Genomic DNA, 18,572 nt, shown 5'->3' with positions numbered 1-18,572 from the left:
TGGCAGGCTGCCCTGACCCCAGCCCGTCAGAACTGGTATCTGTGGGGAACCCCAGAAGCACTGAACTGGGAGGCAGATGGCTTGGCTCCTAAGTGTGAACTTAGGTAAGACGCACGCCCCCGGGTCTCCAATCCCTCCTCTCTAGGACAAGAGGCTTGCCGTGGCCCGGCTAACGCGGCAGTACTGGCAGGACTGCTTATGTTGTCACGACAAAGGGGATTCCCAGGAAGCAACCCAGACAGCGCTACAGGGAGAGGAGACAGAGGAGTCTCCTCTACACGACATTGATTTAGGGGCTTCCAGTAAGTTTACCACTGGACAGCATTTCCTGGAAGTGCTGGTGAAGGTAGAAAGTGAGGGGCAGCAACACGTCAGGCCGTGAGGGGCAAAGCAAATGAAGGGAAAGCCCAGGCCTGTTCCGTAGGTGAGTCAGCAGATGGCACACACCTGTAGAATTATTGATTCATGCGCATTTTATGCTGGCTTTATGGGCAAATTTGGGGGGAGGGGTAGAACAGGATTGGATTGGCCCACGGGGACATTTAAGGCAACAGAGGGTACCCTTGGTGTTTCTGAGGACAGTAGTTTAAGAGAGATGTCTCACAGTCCCGGCCCTTGGAAGCCCATGGTGACCTGTCAGCCCTCTCCCTACCACAGCAGAGGGGGGTGGTGGGGAGAACACAGGGTCATCGTGAACATTAAATAATATTATCCATACAAAGCACAAGCATGAAACTTTCAGTGAAGAGTAGCATCTGTTAATGTTCTGTGGAGGACCTCAAAGGTAATGGAAAGCAGAGCCCTCCTAGCAGCTCCACGTTGCACTCAAGTCTGACATGTTCAGACCTGTGAAGACAAAAATGGGGCCCCTCCCCACTGCTGCCCAGAGCTTCGACCAATAGCAAATACCTTCAGACCTGCCCCACCCCACGCCTCAGGACCAGGGGGAATGCAGCACCAGCACTGAGGGGCAGTAGCCACACAGCTTAAGAATTCAGATGGAGTCATTTAGACCTAGGTTAGAATGCTGGTTCTGCCATTTACTAGCTGTGCCACCTTAGACAAGTTACTTCAGCTCTCCGAACCTCAGGCTCCTCATCTCTAAAATGTAAAAACATTTATTGAATAAACACCTATTGAGCAAATGGGAATAAGCCTACTTTCCATATGGGTCTTTGTGGCAATTAAATGAGAAAATTCCTGAGCCTATTGGTGACATGATAGGTATGATGGTTAATTTTATGTGTCAACTTGACTGGGCCATGGATTGTCTAGATATTTGGTCAAACATTATTCTGAATGTGTCTGTGAGGGTGTTTTGGGGTGAGATTGACATTTGAATCAACAGACTGAGGAAAACAGATTGCCCTCCCTACGTGGGTGGGCCAATCCAATCACTTGAAGACATGAATAAAACAAAAGGGCTGACCCTCCTGCAAGTAAGAGGAAATTTCCTCCTGCCAGACTGCCTTGGGCTGGGACATCAGTTTTTTTCCTGCCTTCAGACCTTAACTGAAACTTTGGCATTTCCTGGGTCTCTAGCCTGCTGGTATTTGGACTCCTGGGTCTCCAAAATTCTGGATGCCGGTCTTGGGACTTGTCAGCCTCTGTAATTGCATGAGCCAAGTCCTTATAATAAATAATATACAGATAGATAGATATCTTTCCTATTGGTTCTGTTTAACTGGATAACCCTAATACAGCAGGTGCCCCCCCCAAAAAAGGTTGTTTTTATGATTTCTATTTCTGTTATTTCAGAATTTGGCAAGAAATGTTGCCTATACATAAAGCTGAGTAAATTTATGTTGTTTAAGAGACAGGGGAAATGCCAGGAGGGTTTAAATAGCACTTGTTATTCATGTGCTATTCAGAAGATGTAATTTGATCATCTAAAACAAGCACTTATAACAACATGTGTGTATGTGTATGTCAACATACTACACACACATTATGTATTATAGTATATATATGTGTATATATTTTATGTTCCTTATTTATTAAATTATATATGTAATTTTGACATTATTACCTTAAACTCTGGGAAAGACATTTTAGATTTGAATTGATAATTATTTTCTGTTTGTATGGCTTTCTAAAATTAGAAAATTATATAATTTATACTAATATAATATTGGTACTGAGGAATCTTAACTAAGATGGAATCATTGAAATGCAAACTTGACTTTCATCAAAGAGGGTAAAGAAAGCCCTCAATGGCTTCCTCTCTCTGCAACTTGCAGAGGTAGTGAAGGACCCCAGAAAAAGACAAGCAGGGACCCAGAGAAAACTGTCACAGCGAGATTCGAGGCACGGGGGAGAGGACAGTGGTGGCCAAAGAAGATGGACCAAGTCCACTTTGGCTGGTCAGGCTGGAGATGTGCTGCTTCCTGATGACATGAGGGGCCTTAAAATGATTCATAAGGAGAGGAAAGATGCAGTCAGATGAAACTCAGTGTTCAGTGACTTTGTTCCAGGTGGGAATAAAGGTCACAAGGCTCCAGGGAGTATTTTAATCTCCTCTTGTACAGGCTATGGCTGAGAAAGGAAAATGTAGGAAGCAGACAGCTAGTTCAGGATGGTGTCAAAGGACACTTTTTGGTTTTCTGGTGATGACCAGACAATAGACACCCTGTAAGGAATGCCAGGAAGCCTTTGAGGGCCATCAATGACCTGGCAGGCAGGAGACCTGTCTCCTAATTAAGGCTTTCCACTGAAATCCAAGTTGGGGAGGAAGAAAGGGTCTGATTACAGTTTACACTATGAAGGGCAATAGAGGATAAAATGCCCAACAATTCTTTGAAAAAAAATGGGAAGGAAGACTATCAAGAATAATACTTATAGGCACAGATGTCTGTTCATCAGGATTTATTAAATACCTGTGTGCCCTGGGGACTCTAGCAAATGAATGAGATCCAAGGCCTGTATCAACGGCAGTGTCCTCTAAAAGCAAAGTGTCTGAAGAGCCCTTGGCCAGCCTTGTTGAAAATGTCAGCTCTGAGAAGAAAAATCCCTGTTACTCTGAGCTTAACTCTGATTGGCAATGGGGCTCTGACATTTTAGAGTTTGTGATACCCTTGGTGCGGCTGTATGAACACAGGATTTTCAAAGTACATTTCACAAATTTAGAGAGGATCGTCTGATCTTTTGCTCAAGGAATATGAATCTGATAAGCCAAGTTGATGCTACCATCGCAGATGACTCCATGTTGAAAGAAAATTAAGGGTGTGCTAAATTTGTGTGGCTGCAGAGGGAGTTCTCTTACTTCAGATTTGAAAAGAGCTGTGTGAAAAGGTGGAAGGGGAGAGTGTCCCAGTGTGGGACCATGAGTGGTTTAAAGCAGCCAGCACATCATGAGCTGAGGGTGGTGGACAAGGAAAAGGGCAGGCAAGAGCACTTTAAAACCAAGTTTGACTTCAGTATTAATCAACAGGGGGTTTGTGAGATCAGTGTAGGAGCACAGCCATTGTAGACATTGAAGAGAATGAAGCAGAGCTCCACAAGCTGGTATAAAAATGGTTTAACAATATACAGTTTCCCAGTTTAAAAAAAGTAGGGCATATGTATAGTAATCTCATTTTAAAAAGTGGATCTATGTGTGTGATATATGCATACATACACAGAAAGCATGTGCATAATACATACTCAGACACATTTGCGTATGCAGAGAACATTTCTGGAGAGATGTAAAACTTGCAGAAGCTCCATGGAGGAAAAGTACTGGGGACTGAGGTGGGAGGGAGAATCGTTTTTCATAGCATAACATTTTACAGTTTAATATAACTTTTTGATTAAAACACTCTTTTTTTTTTTTTTTTTGATTAAACTATGTTTGGGGCAGAATCACCAGGGCTGTGAGGAGCCCACTGCTTTGAGCAGCTGTGCGCTGTCAGCATTTAACACCCCACGTCAGTGGCACTGCCTTCTAGTCTGTCTGTGATCAGTGTTCCCCTTTCTGGCCATCCTGCGCTCCATTTTCAGTTTTCCCTTTCAGAAATGTAGGTTTACCTAAGTCAAGAAATCCTTGTTGCCTCCTGTTTCCTACAGGATCAAGTCCAGTCTCCTCCATGATTGGCGTTATCATTAAGTGATCATTTCTGGGCCTGTCTGGCTGTCTTCCTTCACTTCCCCTCCTCCATTTGATCCATGTGTGGTCAACCAGCCAGGCCTCATCAGTTCTCCTTTCTGAAGCTCCCTGAAGTCTACTGCCTTCCTCTCTTCCCACTGTCACTAATCTAGAACAAGCTCATCACATCCTTGTTTTACCTGGCCAGCCTCCTAACTGATAGCCCTTTCTCCAGTCTCTCCACTCCCATCTGTTCTCTGGACACTACATTCTTTTAAAATGCAAGTAGTGTCCTATCACTGCCCTGCTTATAACCCTTTAAAGTGGCCCACTGATCGTAAGCTGAAATCCCCACTCCTTATCGGGGCCAGCCTCTGCATCTTTCTCCAGGGCCATGTCCTCCCAACCCCTTCCTCTCAACTCAGACTCTATTTCCACCAACTTCTGTGCACTGGTCAGTTCCTTGAGCACCATGTTCTGTTTCCTCTGAGTCTTTGATATGCTAGTCCCTGTCTTAAAACAGTCTTCTATTCCCTTCTCACTGGTATTTCAACCACACCTGGTTCACTCCTTCAGCATAAAGGGTCATAAATAATAAGAGTGTCGTGAGAAGATCATAAATGATGGAGGAAGAAAGTGGTCACAGCCCTTTGAGGAGGAATCCCGCAGGAGTTCGACTGTCAGAAGAGACCTGCGTGAGAAAGACCATAGCAGCAGGAAAGTGCCGGGCAGGCTGGAGAATGGCAAGGGAGGGATGCGTCTTGTGCATCTGGTGGGGAGGACTGGGTCAACGGGTAGCAGAGGAGAGGAGTGGCCACACGAGGCTAGAGACTGTGAGGGACCTTGAAAGCCAAGATAAGGAGTTCAGTCCTCATTTTTTTTTTTTTTTTTTTTTTTGCGGTACGCGGGCCTCTCTCACTGTCGTGGCCTCTCCCATTTGCGGAGCGCAGGCTCCGGACGCGCAGGCTCAGCGGCCATGGCTCACGGGCCCAGCCGCTCCGCGGCACGTGGGATCTTCCCAGACCGGGGCACGAACCCGCGCCCCCTGCATCGGCAGGCGGACTCCCAACCACTGCGCCACCAGGGAAGCCCCAGTCCTCATTTTTTTTAAACAATGGGGAAACTTGAACTGTTTTAAAACTGGCAAGTGACAAACTCTAGTATTTATTTTAGAAAGATGTGACCAACAGAGTGTAGAGGAATGAAGTTGGGGAGATGAGTGATCCTAGGGAAACGATGAGAGCCTGGCCCAGGGCAGCAGTGGGCAGAACTGTCAGGAAGTGATGGATTCGAAAGAGATGTGGAGCTATAACCTCCTACGCCTGATGACCACACGCCAGGGAGGAGAGAACTGGGAATCATGGAGGATGCGAGATTCTAGCCAGAATAGCTGGGAATATGGTGAGGTCATTGGCGGAGACCGGAATCACAAAAGGAGATCAGATTTGGAGGAAGATAATAAATTAGATCTAGAGCATGTTGACTTAGGGTGTAAGGTCAGGAAGCCCACACATCCATAATTAAAATCAGACACAACCCTGGTTATAGCATGTAGGGCCTCTCACAGAAACCACCTGTTAGGGTGGGCTTCATCCTTCCTGGCAGCATGTTTCTATGACTCCAGTTTTCCCGGTCCCAAAGAAGCCATGTGAATTGTTTGCATTGTATGCAAAGAAGGAGTTGTAAAAGCACGGGGAGAAAGGAGATAAGGTCTGTGAGTGGGACAAGACCCATTGTGCTGGGGCCAAAATTTGCACCAGAAAATTGTTTTCCTCCTCAAGCTTGTGTCAGTCACTATTCTGTTTCTCTTCAAGAGTCCTCCCAAGTCCTAATTCTGCCGTGATGAGCAACCAAAACACTGGAGACAACTTTGCTTCTGCCCTGCACTGAGCCCCTGGGACGCTTTGAAGTCCACGAGAACATTTTTCACATAGCTATGCAGTTCCTTCTTTGCATCTGAACTCGTCACACGTGTATATCTTGTCTCCTCACCTAAATCCTTAATTCTTAAAGAGCCCAATTTATGCCAAACATTTTATTTTGTTATTGCCACAGTGCCTGGTACATCTTAAGTTTTCAAAATCTACAAGTTCGATTGAAACTGACACTGAATTCATTTGGGGTCGGAAGGAGAAAGATAACCACTGTCTTGAAAGGACAGGATACAAGAGGCAATATGTTGCTTATACGAGTCAGTTCCTAACATACAAAGAACATTCTAACATGAAAGGAGTGCTTTCCTCTCTACTAATAAAAATGACTTTGCCTTCTAAATATGCTTGAAAGGAGCAGAAGAATACTGGCATTCTAACTGCCAAGGGATCTTTTCAACTGGCTAAGAAGTCTATTTTTCTTGGACCACCTTTCGTTTATAAGCGGTATTGGTAAGATAAGTATAGAACTTGTCTTTTACAGTTAGTTATACTAAGTTGTACTAGACAGTGCTCAAATGGCAAGACTGAGAATTAAGTCTTTCACTTCCTTTTAGTTCTTTTTAGTTAGAGGTCCACTTGTGTGACCATCATGATGTTGGGCGAATTAAAAGAAGGGTTCATGGCTCAGCCCGTGACATAATTCCCTGGGCAGAAGAGGTGAGGCAACCTCCAGTATTGCCAGTGGCCAGCTTGTGCACTTGTCATGATGCAGGATGATGTTTGTCGGGGAGGTGGAGGGAAGACGTAGGAAGCTGGTTTTGTGTCATCACTTGACGAGTACCAATAGGCCTCTGATCACAGCACCCTCTCCAGCTGTCCTGCCACCAGCGCCTGGCACTCTACTATCAACAGCACTCTTTAGTGGAACCTCCCATTACGATCACCCTTCACCCTACACAGGGCCACTGGAACAATGGGACCTAACACTCACAGCTTTCAGCAGGGGGCACAGTTATGAGTAGGAAAGGAAATGGCTCAAAAGTGGGGGGGTAGAGAGGTGCTACTTAGGTATCACTGAAGGCCTCAGGAAATATATAAAACATGGAGTTTTTAAAAAGTCTTCTTAACCCTACCCCTCATCCCCCTCCACTCTGGCCTACCAGCTTTAAAAGGATAACTATTTAACATGCACATCTGTGGTTAGTTCTATTCCCAGATTTTGTAATCAGCCAGTGGCTTCCTGCACCCAATGATTCCACAACATCAAAATCTCCTTCACATCCCTGAATTGACCCATGTATCTATCCAGACTCCAAGGTCAGCTGACAACCTGATTTCTCTTATTGCCACTTAAACCTCCATGATGATAAGTCCCTGTTAAAAATAGCTTATGATGAGGGTAGAAGTTTCTTCTATTCAGAAGAGGCTAACATAATAACCCCAAATATCTCAGAGGCTTAACACGTTAGAAGAAGTGGGTCCGAATCTTGGGAGCAGCACAGAGCATGCCTCTGGAGGTCTGCAGAGACAAGGGCGAAAGGCCCTGGGGGGCTTCTTCACACTCCTGCCAAGGGCCAGACTCCCTCTCCTTTTAGAGCACACCCTATCCCTTCAACGCCTCTTGGCTCTGGGCCACATTCCTTTCTAGACCTCCGGGCACAAAGGGCTCATTGCACAATTCTTAGGAAAGTGGGCATGGGGGCTGGGCCGAGATGAAGGGGCGTGTCCGGCATGTGTCAGAGATCCAGGTGTAGCTGTTTGCCAAGGCCCCCCGGGGTGGTGGCAGCAAGAGAGAAGGTCAAATGTCTCGGGATCTCTGGTGAGGTGGCTTTTACTTTTTTTTTTCCCCTCCCACGGCTGTTAATAAGGCTTGTCAGGATGCATCTTCTCAGGTGGAAAACATTTCAGAAGTACACTTGGCCTACCTGTGTTTCAGCTTACTGGAGAGAGTTGAGAACTCAAAACCCACAATGAAGAATCTGAAACTAAAGCTCCTTTTATCCCTCCATTTTTCATAGTCAGCCTTCTGCGGTTTTATGTGGTAGTACGTGCAAGATTACTCAATATATTACACAACTTTTGAAATTAATATGGAAGCTGAAAGATATTACCACAGCTTTGTTTAAGCCCTATGCCATGATGGAATGTTCTTTCCTGTTGGTAATCATTTCATAATTCTCTTTTATTAAAGACAATCTATTTGGAAAACCAGAAACATATGGAAGATCCTTGTAGGATATACACAGTTCAGTGGATTAGAAAACAATCTAGTGTCCTAGAAAATATTAATCAGACCTTTGGAGCTGATGACTATGCACATGAGGTCTACGCTTATATCCAAAAATTCTTCATTTTCTTTCAGATTTGGGGACTTCAGGCTGATGTTAATACATTTGCAATGAATTCAATTGGAAAAAGCTCTGAGTATCTGTATCCAGGGGGTGCCTGGGCTCAAACTTACAGGTGAATTAGAGATGCAAGACATAGACAGCTCGACATAAAACAAACCCTGGACAAACTTAAGACTGCTCCTAAATTATTGATAACTCTAAATGAAATGTTAATTCGTGGTTTAAGTCGGGAAAGGCTCACATAGGGGACAAATTATGTAATAAAGATAGGTCAGTTACCACAGATGGTGTAAAGCCTCACACCTGCCAGATGAAGTGTTTACTTATATGTGCGTTTACAGAGTATACACACGCAAACACATAAACAAAGTGATCTACCTAAACTAGAGGAGGCCACAGGAAGTCTGTATATTTATTATAAAGCAAAAAGCTCATTAATTGTATAAATGCCTTTTTTATTATTTTTTTAATGGACTGCTACTAATCAGGTGTCAAGGCAGAGTCGCCTGTCAGTTTCCCTGGATTCATTTTCATTGTATTCTCAGGCTTTTGGATGGGGTCTTGGGTGCTTTTTCTTGACCTTGATCAAAGCTTGTTTTATTTGGAGCTGTGAAGGCCGGGAAGGCTTTGGTGAATAGTGTCACCTACCTAGAGCACCTGAATATACCAATAACCACACCAAGGTGATAAAATGAGATTTCCTTATCTTAGAATATTCTGACTTGGAAATTAAAATAGTTCAAGTATGAACCAATAAATTCCTTCAGAGTGAATTAGAGGCAGGGAGGACTGAAGAGGTCACCAGGCTAAGAGTGAGAGGACTTAAGCTTTAGTCTCAAGCTAGCACTAACTAGCACAATGGCCTAAGTCAAGACACTTAACCTCTCTGTGCTGGGTTCCTCCTCTGGAAATGAGATCGTTGGAATGGTCCATCTCTTAGTTCTCCAACTCTAAACGCCTGGGGTATGTGACTAACACAATGGTCAGAGAACATGATAGTCAATAAATATAAATGTAGACAAGTTAGGACATTCTGTGTTTTGTGGATATTATTTTAGGTTAAACCTAAACGTAGTTTTCAATGACTATAAAATGAATAAAGTCTAAAAACTGGACCAATGAGCTTTTAATTTCCAAGGACTTCAGAGAGTGGGTCGTAATCTAATTGTGAAAATCATAGTAGCTTCTCTAGACGGAAGCTGAATATGTGCTAGAGTCAATGTGCAGGTACGTTTTGTTTTTATCTGAACCTCTGAATTTATTTACATGCTTTGGATTATTACTACTTTTATAGAGTGAGTTTTGGCCTTGCGGCTGAGATATATTTATTCCCAATGGGTTGGAGGCTTAAGAGTGTTAAGATTGTGTCTTGTGGATAGACACTGGGTCTTCCCCACCTTGTCTGTTGCTCTTGGGGTCCTCTGTGGGCAGCTGATCTACCTGTGAGAACACTGGACTGCTGCTTCCACTGGGGAGCATGGCAGTGAACTTGGATCTTGCAGGCGAATCTCAGTGTGCCTGCCTGAGCAGTCCTGTACTTGGCTCTGGGGTCGCAGTGCGCTCGGGGAGGCCAGTGCTGATGAGTCAGGGCCTGGCACCCACCCCCGCGCTCCACCCTTCTGGTAAACAGAACAGCTATTTGCCGTCATTCAGAGCCTCTCAGGGCCTTGAGACTCCAGCAAGAAACAAATATTTTAGAAGCCAAAACCCTAAGGCAAGGTAAAGAAAACAGAACTGTCCGCATCCCCAGCAATGATTTCACTGGTGTGAGCTCTTTAGGGGGAGGAGCTGTAGGTGGTTTCAACTGAACTGTTTTACTTACTTCTCAACCAGAAGGCCCTTCTCTTTCACTGTTTATAGGGGGTGGCCTCTTGCCTTTTAAGCCTTGAAATTTCAAAACCTGACTTTAGAATCAGTATCCGTTGCTAACCCATTAATAAGTTTTTGCTCTTCGTTTTATTATATTACTTTTGTTTGCATTTTTATACTATCTTCTATTAAAATACTTCTTTCAGTTAACTTATTTTAAAAATGTATATATATATATATTTTTTTTTAATTTAGTTATTATTTTTGGCTGTGTTGGGTCTTCGTTTCTGTGCGAGGGCTTTCTCTGGTTGCAGCGAGTGGGGGTCACTCTTCATCGTGGTGCGTGGGCCTCTCACTATCGCGGCCTCTCCTGTTGCGGAGCACAGGCTCCAGATGCGCAGGCTCAGTTGTTGTGGCTCACGGGCCTAGTTGCTCCGTGGCATGTGGGATCCTTCCAGACCAGGGCTCGAACCCGTGTCCCCTGCATTAGCAGGCAGATTCTCAACCACTGCACCACCAGGGAAGCCCCAGTTAACTTATTTTGTATTTAGCTTACTCTTCCCTATCATTCTGGGGAGAAGCTATTAAAAGGAAAACACCTAGATAAAAGAATAAACATCATTAGGCAACAATTGTAGACTATTTTAGAAAGTAATTTTACACTGACCTCTTGCGGCTCCCTCCTGTGCCTCTTTTGCTCCCCCCAGTGGTGGGGGGAGGACAGTGAGGCGCTAACCGTCTTGGAAATGCCGTGTGGTCCGGCTTCATGGCAGTAAGTCTGGCTGTTGGGAGCATGTGCCCCAGCTCTGCTTCTGGTGGGACCACCTGTGGCCTTTCGTCTGCTCATTTGGATTCTTTACATTACCCTAAAGTAACTGGTGCATAGTCGCTGTGCTTATGCTGTCATCCCTAAGCCCAGAGACATGCCCATCTTGTGGTCCTCTCCTCATGTTCCTTTAGACACAGTAATTTCTCTTCTGAGCTCAGCAGATGTCATGTACCTGAACCGGAGTCATGGCTGGCTGATTCCTTCTAGCTCCATCAGGTAGCGTCCACCTCTAATACATCAGTAGCCAAACCTCCTGTTACCTTCTCCTTCTCAGCCAGGGTTGAGCCTGGGCTGGATATTGTGATGTCACAGAGTAGAATCCTTGCTCCTCCCAAAGGCCCAGCTAAGACCGTCCAGCTGCAACGCTTCCTCTCCTGCCCATGGCAGGAGGTTGGGAAGGTCCACCCCCAATTTCTAAACTGGCGCACGGAATTATAGAATCTTACTGCGGGCAGAGACATGGGAGACCTTGTGACTAAATTCCGGTCTGACTCCCTTATTTTGCAGCTGGGAAACTGAGGCCGGGGGTGAGGGGGGAGGGGTTGAGTGGCAGAGTTAAATCTCAAGCCCAGGTGCCTTCAGTGTTGCCTCTCACCCTTCTGCACACACTGTATTCACCCCGGGCTCCACTCTCTGGATTTTGTCAGCATCTGATAAGCAGCTCATGGGATGATTCTTACCTGAATCCACCCACAAAAAGACACCATTCGAATAACTTGCATTATGGAAAGAGAATAGCGTCTCATGAAAATCTTTAGCTTTTCCAACAATCTATAGGTGCCAGAAATAGCAAATTCTCGTCCTAGCCTGAACTCAGAAATCCTGAGCTACCAGAGCAATCCTGGATCAACAAGTAATGTGACTTCTAGGTAACCGATGTGTTCAGTGAGATTTGATGGTAAGGAACAAAGCTCAAAAGCCCAAGATTAGTGTTGCTGCAGTGCCAAATCAGGTTCTAGTGTTTGCTGAGGAGGGAACGGGAAGGGACAAGCAGTAAAGAAGTAGATTCTCACTGGAATTTAGTTCTTTCCTCTTTCATACCCTTCACTTTTTCTAGATACTGTCCCCATGTGGTATTTTAAAATTATCTGCATTGCATGAGACAACTTGTATCTGTGAAGCCAGAGGATTGTGCTTTTGGAATCTCTCAAGAGAGGAATATATATTGCACTTATATAATACCAACAACTAACATTTTATGTCGTGCTTTAGCATTTACAAGCCACTTTCACATATATCATTTCACTTAATCTTCACAGCTCGGTGAGGTAAATAGTGTATTATTTTTAGGACAGTTTTATGGGTAAGAAAATTATAGCTTAGAGAGGTTGTGACTTGTGCAAGATCACAAAGCTAATTAAATGGAAAGGGTAACATTAACTACAAACCAGATCTTCCAACCAAGCGTTTTGCCCACCACCTGCGTCCCCAAAGGGTGGGAAGAATCGTGCTTTGGTCCCTGAACACACCTGAAGGCAATTGCATTAAGCAGTCCTTTGAGTAACAAGGAAGAAAGTATTCCCATGGGTCATAAATACCACTTTGCTAACCTCCTAAATGTCTTCATAAAAACTTAGAGAAATTAATTTCAAACTTTAAAATAATATAATCATTGCCCTTCCACCAGACAGTTTCACATCTGTGAATTCTCATAAGGGAGTCATCACAGATATGAACAATATTTAGCTACAAGAGGTTCTTTGAGGGAGTTCCCTGGCGGTCCAGCGGTTAGGACTCTGCGCTTTCACTGCCGAGGGTGCACGTTCAGTCCCTGGTCAGGGAACTAAGAATCCCACAGGCCGCACAGCCTGGCCAAAAAAAAGGAGGTTCTTTGAAGCATTGTTTATAACAGAAAACAAATTAAAAGCTCAACACTAGAAAAGTGGTAAAAAGGATTATGTTTAACTCATGAAAATAGTGTTGTAGGTGAGGTTTTCCCAATCTTTAATCATTCATGTGCTATCTTTGGAATATTGCCATCTGTGCTAATAGCTACTTAACATCTTCCTTTAAATTAACTCACATATTTTACTGAGATAAGAATATTTAAGGTAACTTTTTATCACTACATAAGTGGAAGTACAGTATAATTACCTTCAGTATCAGATAGTTATAAAAACAAATACAAAGAAAACATAGTAAGGCTATTAATGCATCGACTTGGTCCTAAAACCTAGCAAAAAAAACAAAAAACAAAAAACAACACCAACTGATTTAACCAAATCACAATTAATACCCTTTATTTCTGTCATACACCTAACCTTTCCGCACTAAAAATCTCTTTTCTCACTGATGTACAGCAGGCCCAGTAAGAAAAATGAAGAGTGCAGGTCTGATTCCAAATCGCAGTTATGCACATTTATACATACCTTGCATCCTAAATACCCGTTAACTTCCAAAAGTGGCCTTTGCTGTACCTCAGAAAAGAGCACAGCTGTCACATTGATAGTCAGCTGGCACAGTAGTCAGAGGGCCAGTGCTCGTAATTGCACTAGCTCTCTGTGCAGTTTTCACTCACAGTTCTCAGAAACTGTGCCTGGGAGCATTTTAGAAATCGAAAATTGTTTGGTTGTTGCTGTTAATTGGGGGTTGGAAGTACTACTGCCTCTGCTGGGGAGGAGCCGGAGGTGTTAGTCAGCTGCGATGCCAGGCATGTTCTCACCAGGAATTGTGACCAGGAATTGAGCGGTAATTCCAAGTGACTGCAAATGTCTTTCAGAAAATCCAAGCTGGTGAAAAGTCTACTGAGCCAGACCTAAAGAGTACTATATTCATATTCATAATGACCTAATCCAGACCGAAATCCATTTCACATGTAAATGCAAACTTTTTGCCCAGCTTTAATATATGCTATATATATATATATATATATATATATATATATATATATATATATTTTTCCCACTGCATACTATTCCACTGAGTGGATAAATCATAGGTATTTAACCAGACCCCTATGATGCTAATTTACTTCCAGTATTTTGCTATTATAAACAATGTTTCAATAAATAGTCACGGATATCATGTACATATTATATATGATATATATATATATATATATATATATATATATATATATATATATATGCTGATTTTTCCAGAAATGCAGCTACTTTGTACATCAGGGAAGACCGTTGTTTATTGTGTTCAGAATTCTACCAAAGGTTGTTCACAATTTTGGAAAATCAGTGTCGCCAATGGCCATGCAGCTCACAGTGTTTGAGTCGCCATGAAACTCACCTGTGTCTATCTGCACTCCCAGCTTCACATTCTCAGTGAATCTCCCATTATGTCCATCATGGTAGTATATCCATCATTAAGACCAACCACTAATTCACTGAAATGTATATTCTTTTATACAAATTATTCTCTCTTGTTTCCCCTTTTTGTCTAGGGTAGGGCATTATACTGATTTTTATTAAATTACATAGATAGGTAGGCTATCTCTGACTGTCATTTTGGGATTGGACAAGGTGACTGAAAACTTTGTCATTGAAAGGGACCGCTGGCACTGATAGGGTGAGCTCATCGCTCCCACACTCGTCAAGTCCAAGAAGTTATCTGAAACATTCATGGGCGTGACTAAGGGTCACACATTACTGAGGTAATCCACACATTCTTCATGAAGTCGATTATCAAGTTCTACCTTCTTTAGCCTTATTATAAGCAAAAGTATCTGCAAAATTACAGGCTCAATGTACTAGTTATATTTTTCAGTTACAAACAAAAAAATGTGACCATTAAAAATGTTTAAAATGTGTTCATGTAGCACCAAAATATCATTTCATGCATCAACTGTGGCACATATTACATATCGTGCTTTAGGAAATACAAGATTCTCCATTTTAATGATATAGAAGAATGCCCACAAGATAGCAGGGAGCAAAAAAGATCAGTTGCAAAAAAGTAGGGACCATTTTTAATAAATACACGTATTGGGAAGATTGAAAGAGCTACACCAAAATATTCACAGTGGTTATATGAGAATGGGAGACTGTGTGTGATTCACTTCTTTTGCTTGGCTACGTTTTCTAAATGTTTTAGAATGGACATGTATTCTTAAATTAAAAAAAAAATTAAAGGCTATTTGAAATACAAATACTTAGGAGATAACTTTGGAGGGAGATATGGGACATTTATATTCATACACACACATCTCCGTAGTGTTTGACTTCTTTAACAAGCATTATTACTTTTGCTATTAAAAAATCTAATACAGTAGAAAATAAAACATAAAAATGTTGAAAGGAATACACTTGTAAATATAATGAATGAGTATCAATGTTTTCTCAGTTGAACCAGAAATGTTATAATAGATTTTTATATCACAACTAGCTAAATAAGCTAGTGAGGCCAGTATACAACATGCATCTTTCTTTTTCTTTTTCTTCTTCTTTTTTGGTAGCAAAAATATTTATTACCATATTCTTCCTACCACACAAAGTGGAAAGACCTATAGAGCAAGCAGGGATACATTAGAAGAAACATAAAATGAACCAACAATTTTCCTAATTTCATTAATATTTTTAGTAGTGTCCGTGGATTAAATAAAAGTTCCCCAAATTTCTTTTAAAGGTCACCTTGCTTAGAACAGACTGTTCTCGTGGCAGGATATGCAAAGGTGGAGCTCCCTTTTCCCAAAGTGATCTTTCTTCAGCTATCATCTCAGAAAAAAAAAAAAATAATAATAATTTTAAAAATTAGGTCCTCACTTGTGTTTTATCTTGGCTGAGCATATACTTAATACTTTACGTTCTGCAGATGTATGGGTTACATTCCTTCTCCTATAGCATAGGCTTCTGTGATGAAACATCACACCTGTGGAAGAGGTGGGCAAAGCCTCACAGTGGGGCCCACAGAGGTTTCCGTCCCTCTAACAGTGGGATGAGGGAAGCCTGCAGTGAGGGGATACCTTCATGAGCAGGCATTTTCAGGCTAAATGAATGTTATAGACGCTTGGAAGTCAGAGCTCAAAGGTTTTTGCTCAGTTGTGGAGGGGAATTTTGTGGAAAAAAACAATATTAATTTTGTCAACACTTAAATCCACTTCAAGCCAGAATTTCTCAAATTATGCTTTATAGATCACCTATACCAGAATCTTTAAAAAAATTAATGCAGGTTCCCATGCAAGTCCTAGAATTTAGTGCCACTGAATCTCAGGGGCTGGGTTAGGGACCTCTGTTTAGGCAAACCCTCCAAGGGCTTCTGCTGCACAGAAATATTTAAGAAGAATTGCTGTAGGTCAAAGGCTCCCACATTTTAGAGCAGAACATCAGAGGGTCTTGAGGGCTTACAAAAACACAGATCACTGGCCCTACCCTAAAGATTCTGGTTCTGGGGCCTGAGGGAGGCCCAAGACTTTATATTTTTAACAAGTTCCCAGATGATGCAGGGACTGACGGTCAGGGCTACACTTTGAGAATCCCTGTGCTCTGCCCAAGAAAGTAGGAAATTCTAAAGGCACTTTGAAAGACCTAGGAATTGCGGTTTGGGACCTTGAGTCTTTACCTCTTAAAGACTCAGAAAAGGATTTGTATACCAAGGAATTTTGTTCTTTGTTTATTTTATTTTGTTTAATTAGAATTTTTTTCCACAAATAATTTTGATTTTCCCACTAAAATGCTTGCAGTTTTCGTCCATCCATTCAGGATTCTCCAAGGTTAAACAAAACCACTTTTCCTTTATTTTGTACCTGTTATATGTGAAAATGTTGTAGATGAACACAACTGATCTCTGACTTCAAAGATGCCTGTAAAAAAAAAATAATAATAATTTTAAAAATTAGGTCCTCACTTGTGTTTTATCTTGGCTGAGCATATACTTAATACTTTACGTTCTGCAGATGTATGGGTTACATTCCTTCTCCTATAGCATAGGCTTCTGTGATGAAACATCACACCTGTGGAAGAGGTGGGCAAAGCCTCACAGTGGGGCCCACAGAGGTTTCCGTCCCTCTAACAGTGGGATGAGGGAAGCCTGCAGTGAGGGGATACCTTCATGAGCAGGCATTTTCAGGCTAAATGAATGTTATAGACGCTTGGAAGTCAGAGCTCAAAGGTTTTTGCTCAGTTGTGGAGGGGAATTTTGTGGAAAAAAACAATATTAATTTTGTCAACACTTAAATCCACTTCAAGCCAGAATTTCTCAAATTATGCTTTATAGATCACCTATACCAGAATCTTTAAAAAAATTAATGCAGGTTCCCATGCAAGTCCTAGAATTTAGTGCCACTGAATCTCAGGGGCTGGGTTAGGGACCTCTGTTTAGGCAAACCCTCCAAGGGCTTCTGCTGCACAGAAATATTTAAGAAGAATTGCTGTAGGTCAAAGGCTCCCACATTTTAGAGCAGAACATCAGAGGGTCTTGAGGGCTTACAAAAACACAGATCACTGGCCCTACCCTAAAGATTCTGGTTCTGGGGCCTGAGGGAGGCCCAAGACTTTATATTTTTAACAAGTTCCCAGATGATGCAGGGACTGACGGTCAGGGCTACACTTTGAGAATCCCTGTGCTCTGCCCAAGAAAGTAGGAAATTCTAAAGGCACTTTGAAAGACCTAGGAATTGCGGTTTGGGACCTTGAGTCTTTACCTCTTAAAGACTCAGAAAAGGATTTGTATACCAAGGAATTTTGTTCTTTGTTTATTTTATTTTGTTTAATTAGAATTTTTTTCCACAAATAATTTTGATTTTCCCACTAAAATGCTTGCAGTTTTCGTCCATCCATTCAGGATTCTCCAAGGTTAAACAAAACCACTTTTCCTTTATTTTGTACCTGTTATATGTGAAAATGTTGTAGATGAACACAACTGATCTCTGACTTCAAAGATGCCTGTATTGGGGCTTCCCTGGTGGCGCAGTGGTTGGGAGTCTGCCTGCCGATGCAGGGGACGCGGGTTCGTGCCCCGGTCCGCGAAGATCCCACGTGCCGCGGAGCGGCTGGGCCCGTGAGCCATGGCCGCTGAGCCTGCGCGTCCGGAGCCTGTGCTCCGCAATGGGAGAGACCACAACAGTGAGAGGTCCACGTACCGCAAAAAAAAAAAAAAAAAAGTTGCCTGCATTAACTTGATTTCGATGACCTGTTGAACACCAGTGTTAGCATACAACAGTTACCAGGAGCTAAAGCTACAAAATAGGTAAGGGATGTGACCAGACTGTGTGCTAGAGATTTTAATTAAGCCTTAGTGACTCTGAAGCTAGACTTTTCTTTAAAGGATGTTATGAGAATTCAACATAATCTTGAAAAAGTAAATCTAAATCCAGGCCTTTTTCCAAGCCAAAGTACTTATACTTATTAGCAATGTAAGCATGCGTGGAGGATGAGAAAGATATATGTTGTTAGTGTTTTACCCCCAGGAGACCCACCTCATGTGCTCATAAACATCATCATATTTTCTCTAAACAAAGATAGTACTTTACACCTCAACATAATTCATTTTTACGTAGTGCTAATGACATTAGTAAAAGAAAATGTCAGCCAAGCTGCAATAAAACATTTCCACACTAATAAAAGTACTGTAGTTGAGTCGAACGCTTTAAAATTACTGGCTTTGAAAGGTTAACATAATAAGTGATCACAGATCCAAGAAATACAATGCTCATGTCATTAGCAGAGACATTTTCTACCAGATCATAATTAAAGTCTCAG

General features: G+C 42.5%; 1 protein-coding gene across 2 annotated transcripts in view; it reads right to left on the bottom strand.

The window, feature by feature from the left end:
• The window catches only part of DNAJC5B (DnaJ heat shock protein family (Hsp40) member C5 beta), an 82,510-nt gene extending 71,310 nt beyond the window's left edge, over nt 1-11,200 (bottom strand). The window contains exon 1 of one of the 2 annotated variants that reach the window (XM_007448472.1): nt 11,099-11,200. The gene's annotated coding sequence lies outside the window, so the exon portion shown is untranslated. The remainder of the gene's footprint in view (nt 1-11,098) is intronic. The other variant, XM_007448471.1, reaches the window with a different exon arrangement.
• Nucleotides 11,201-18,572: the final 7,372 nt, after the last annotated feature.

Source organism: Lipotes vexillifer, unplaced genomic scaffold (assembly GCF_000442215.2).
Source record: "Lipotes vexillifer unplaced genomic scaffold, Lipotes_vexillifer_v1.1 scaffold815, whole genome shotgun sequence".
In the NCBI taxonomy this organism is placed as follows: Eukaryota; Metazoa; Chordata; class Mammalia; order Artiodactyla; family Lipotidae; genus Lipotes; species Lipotes vexillifer.
This window is presented reverse-complemented; position numbering and strand designations above follow the sequence as displayed.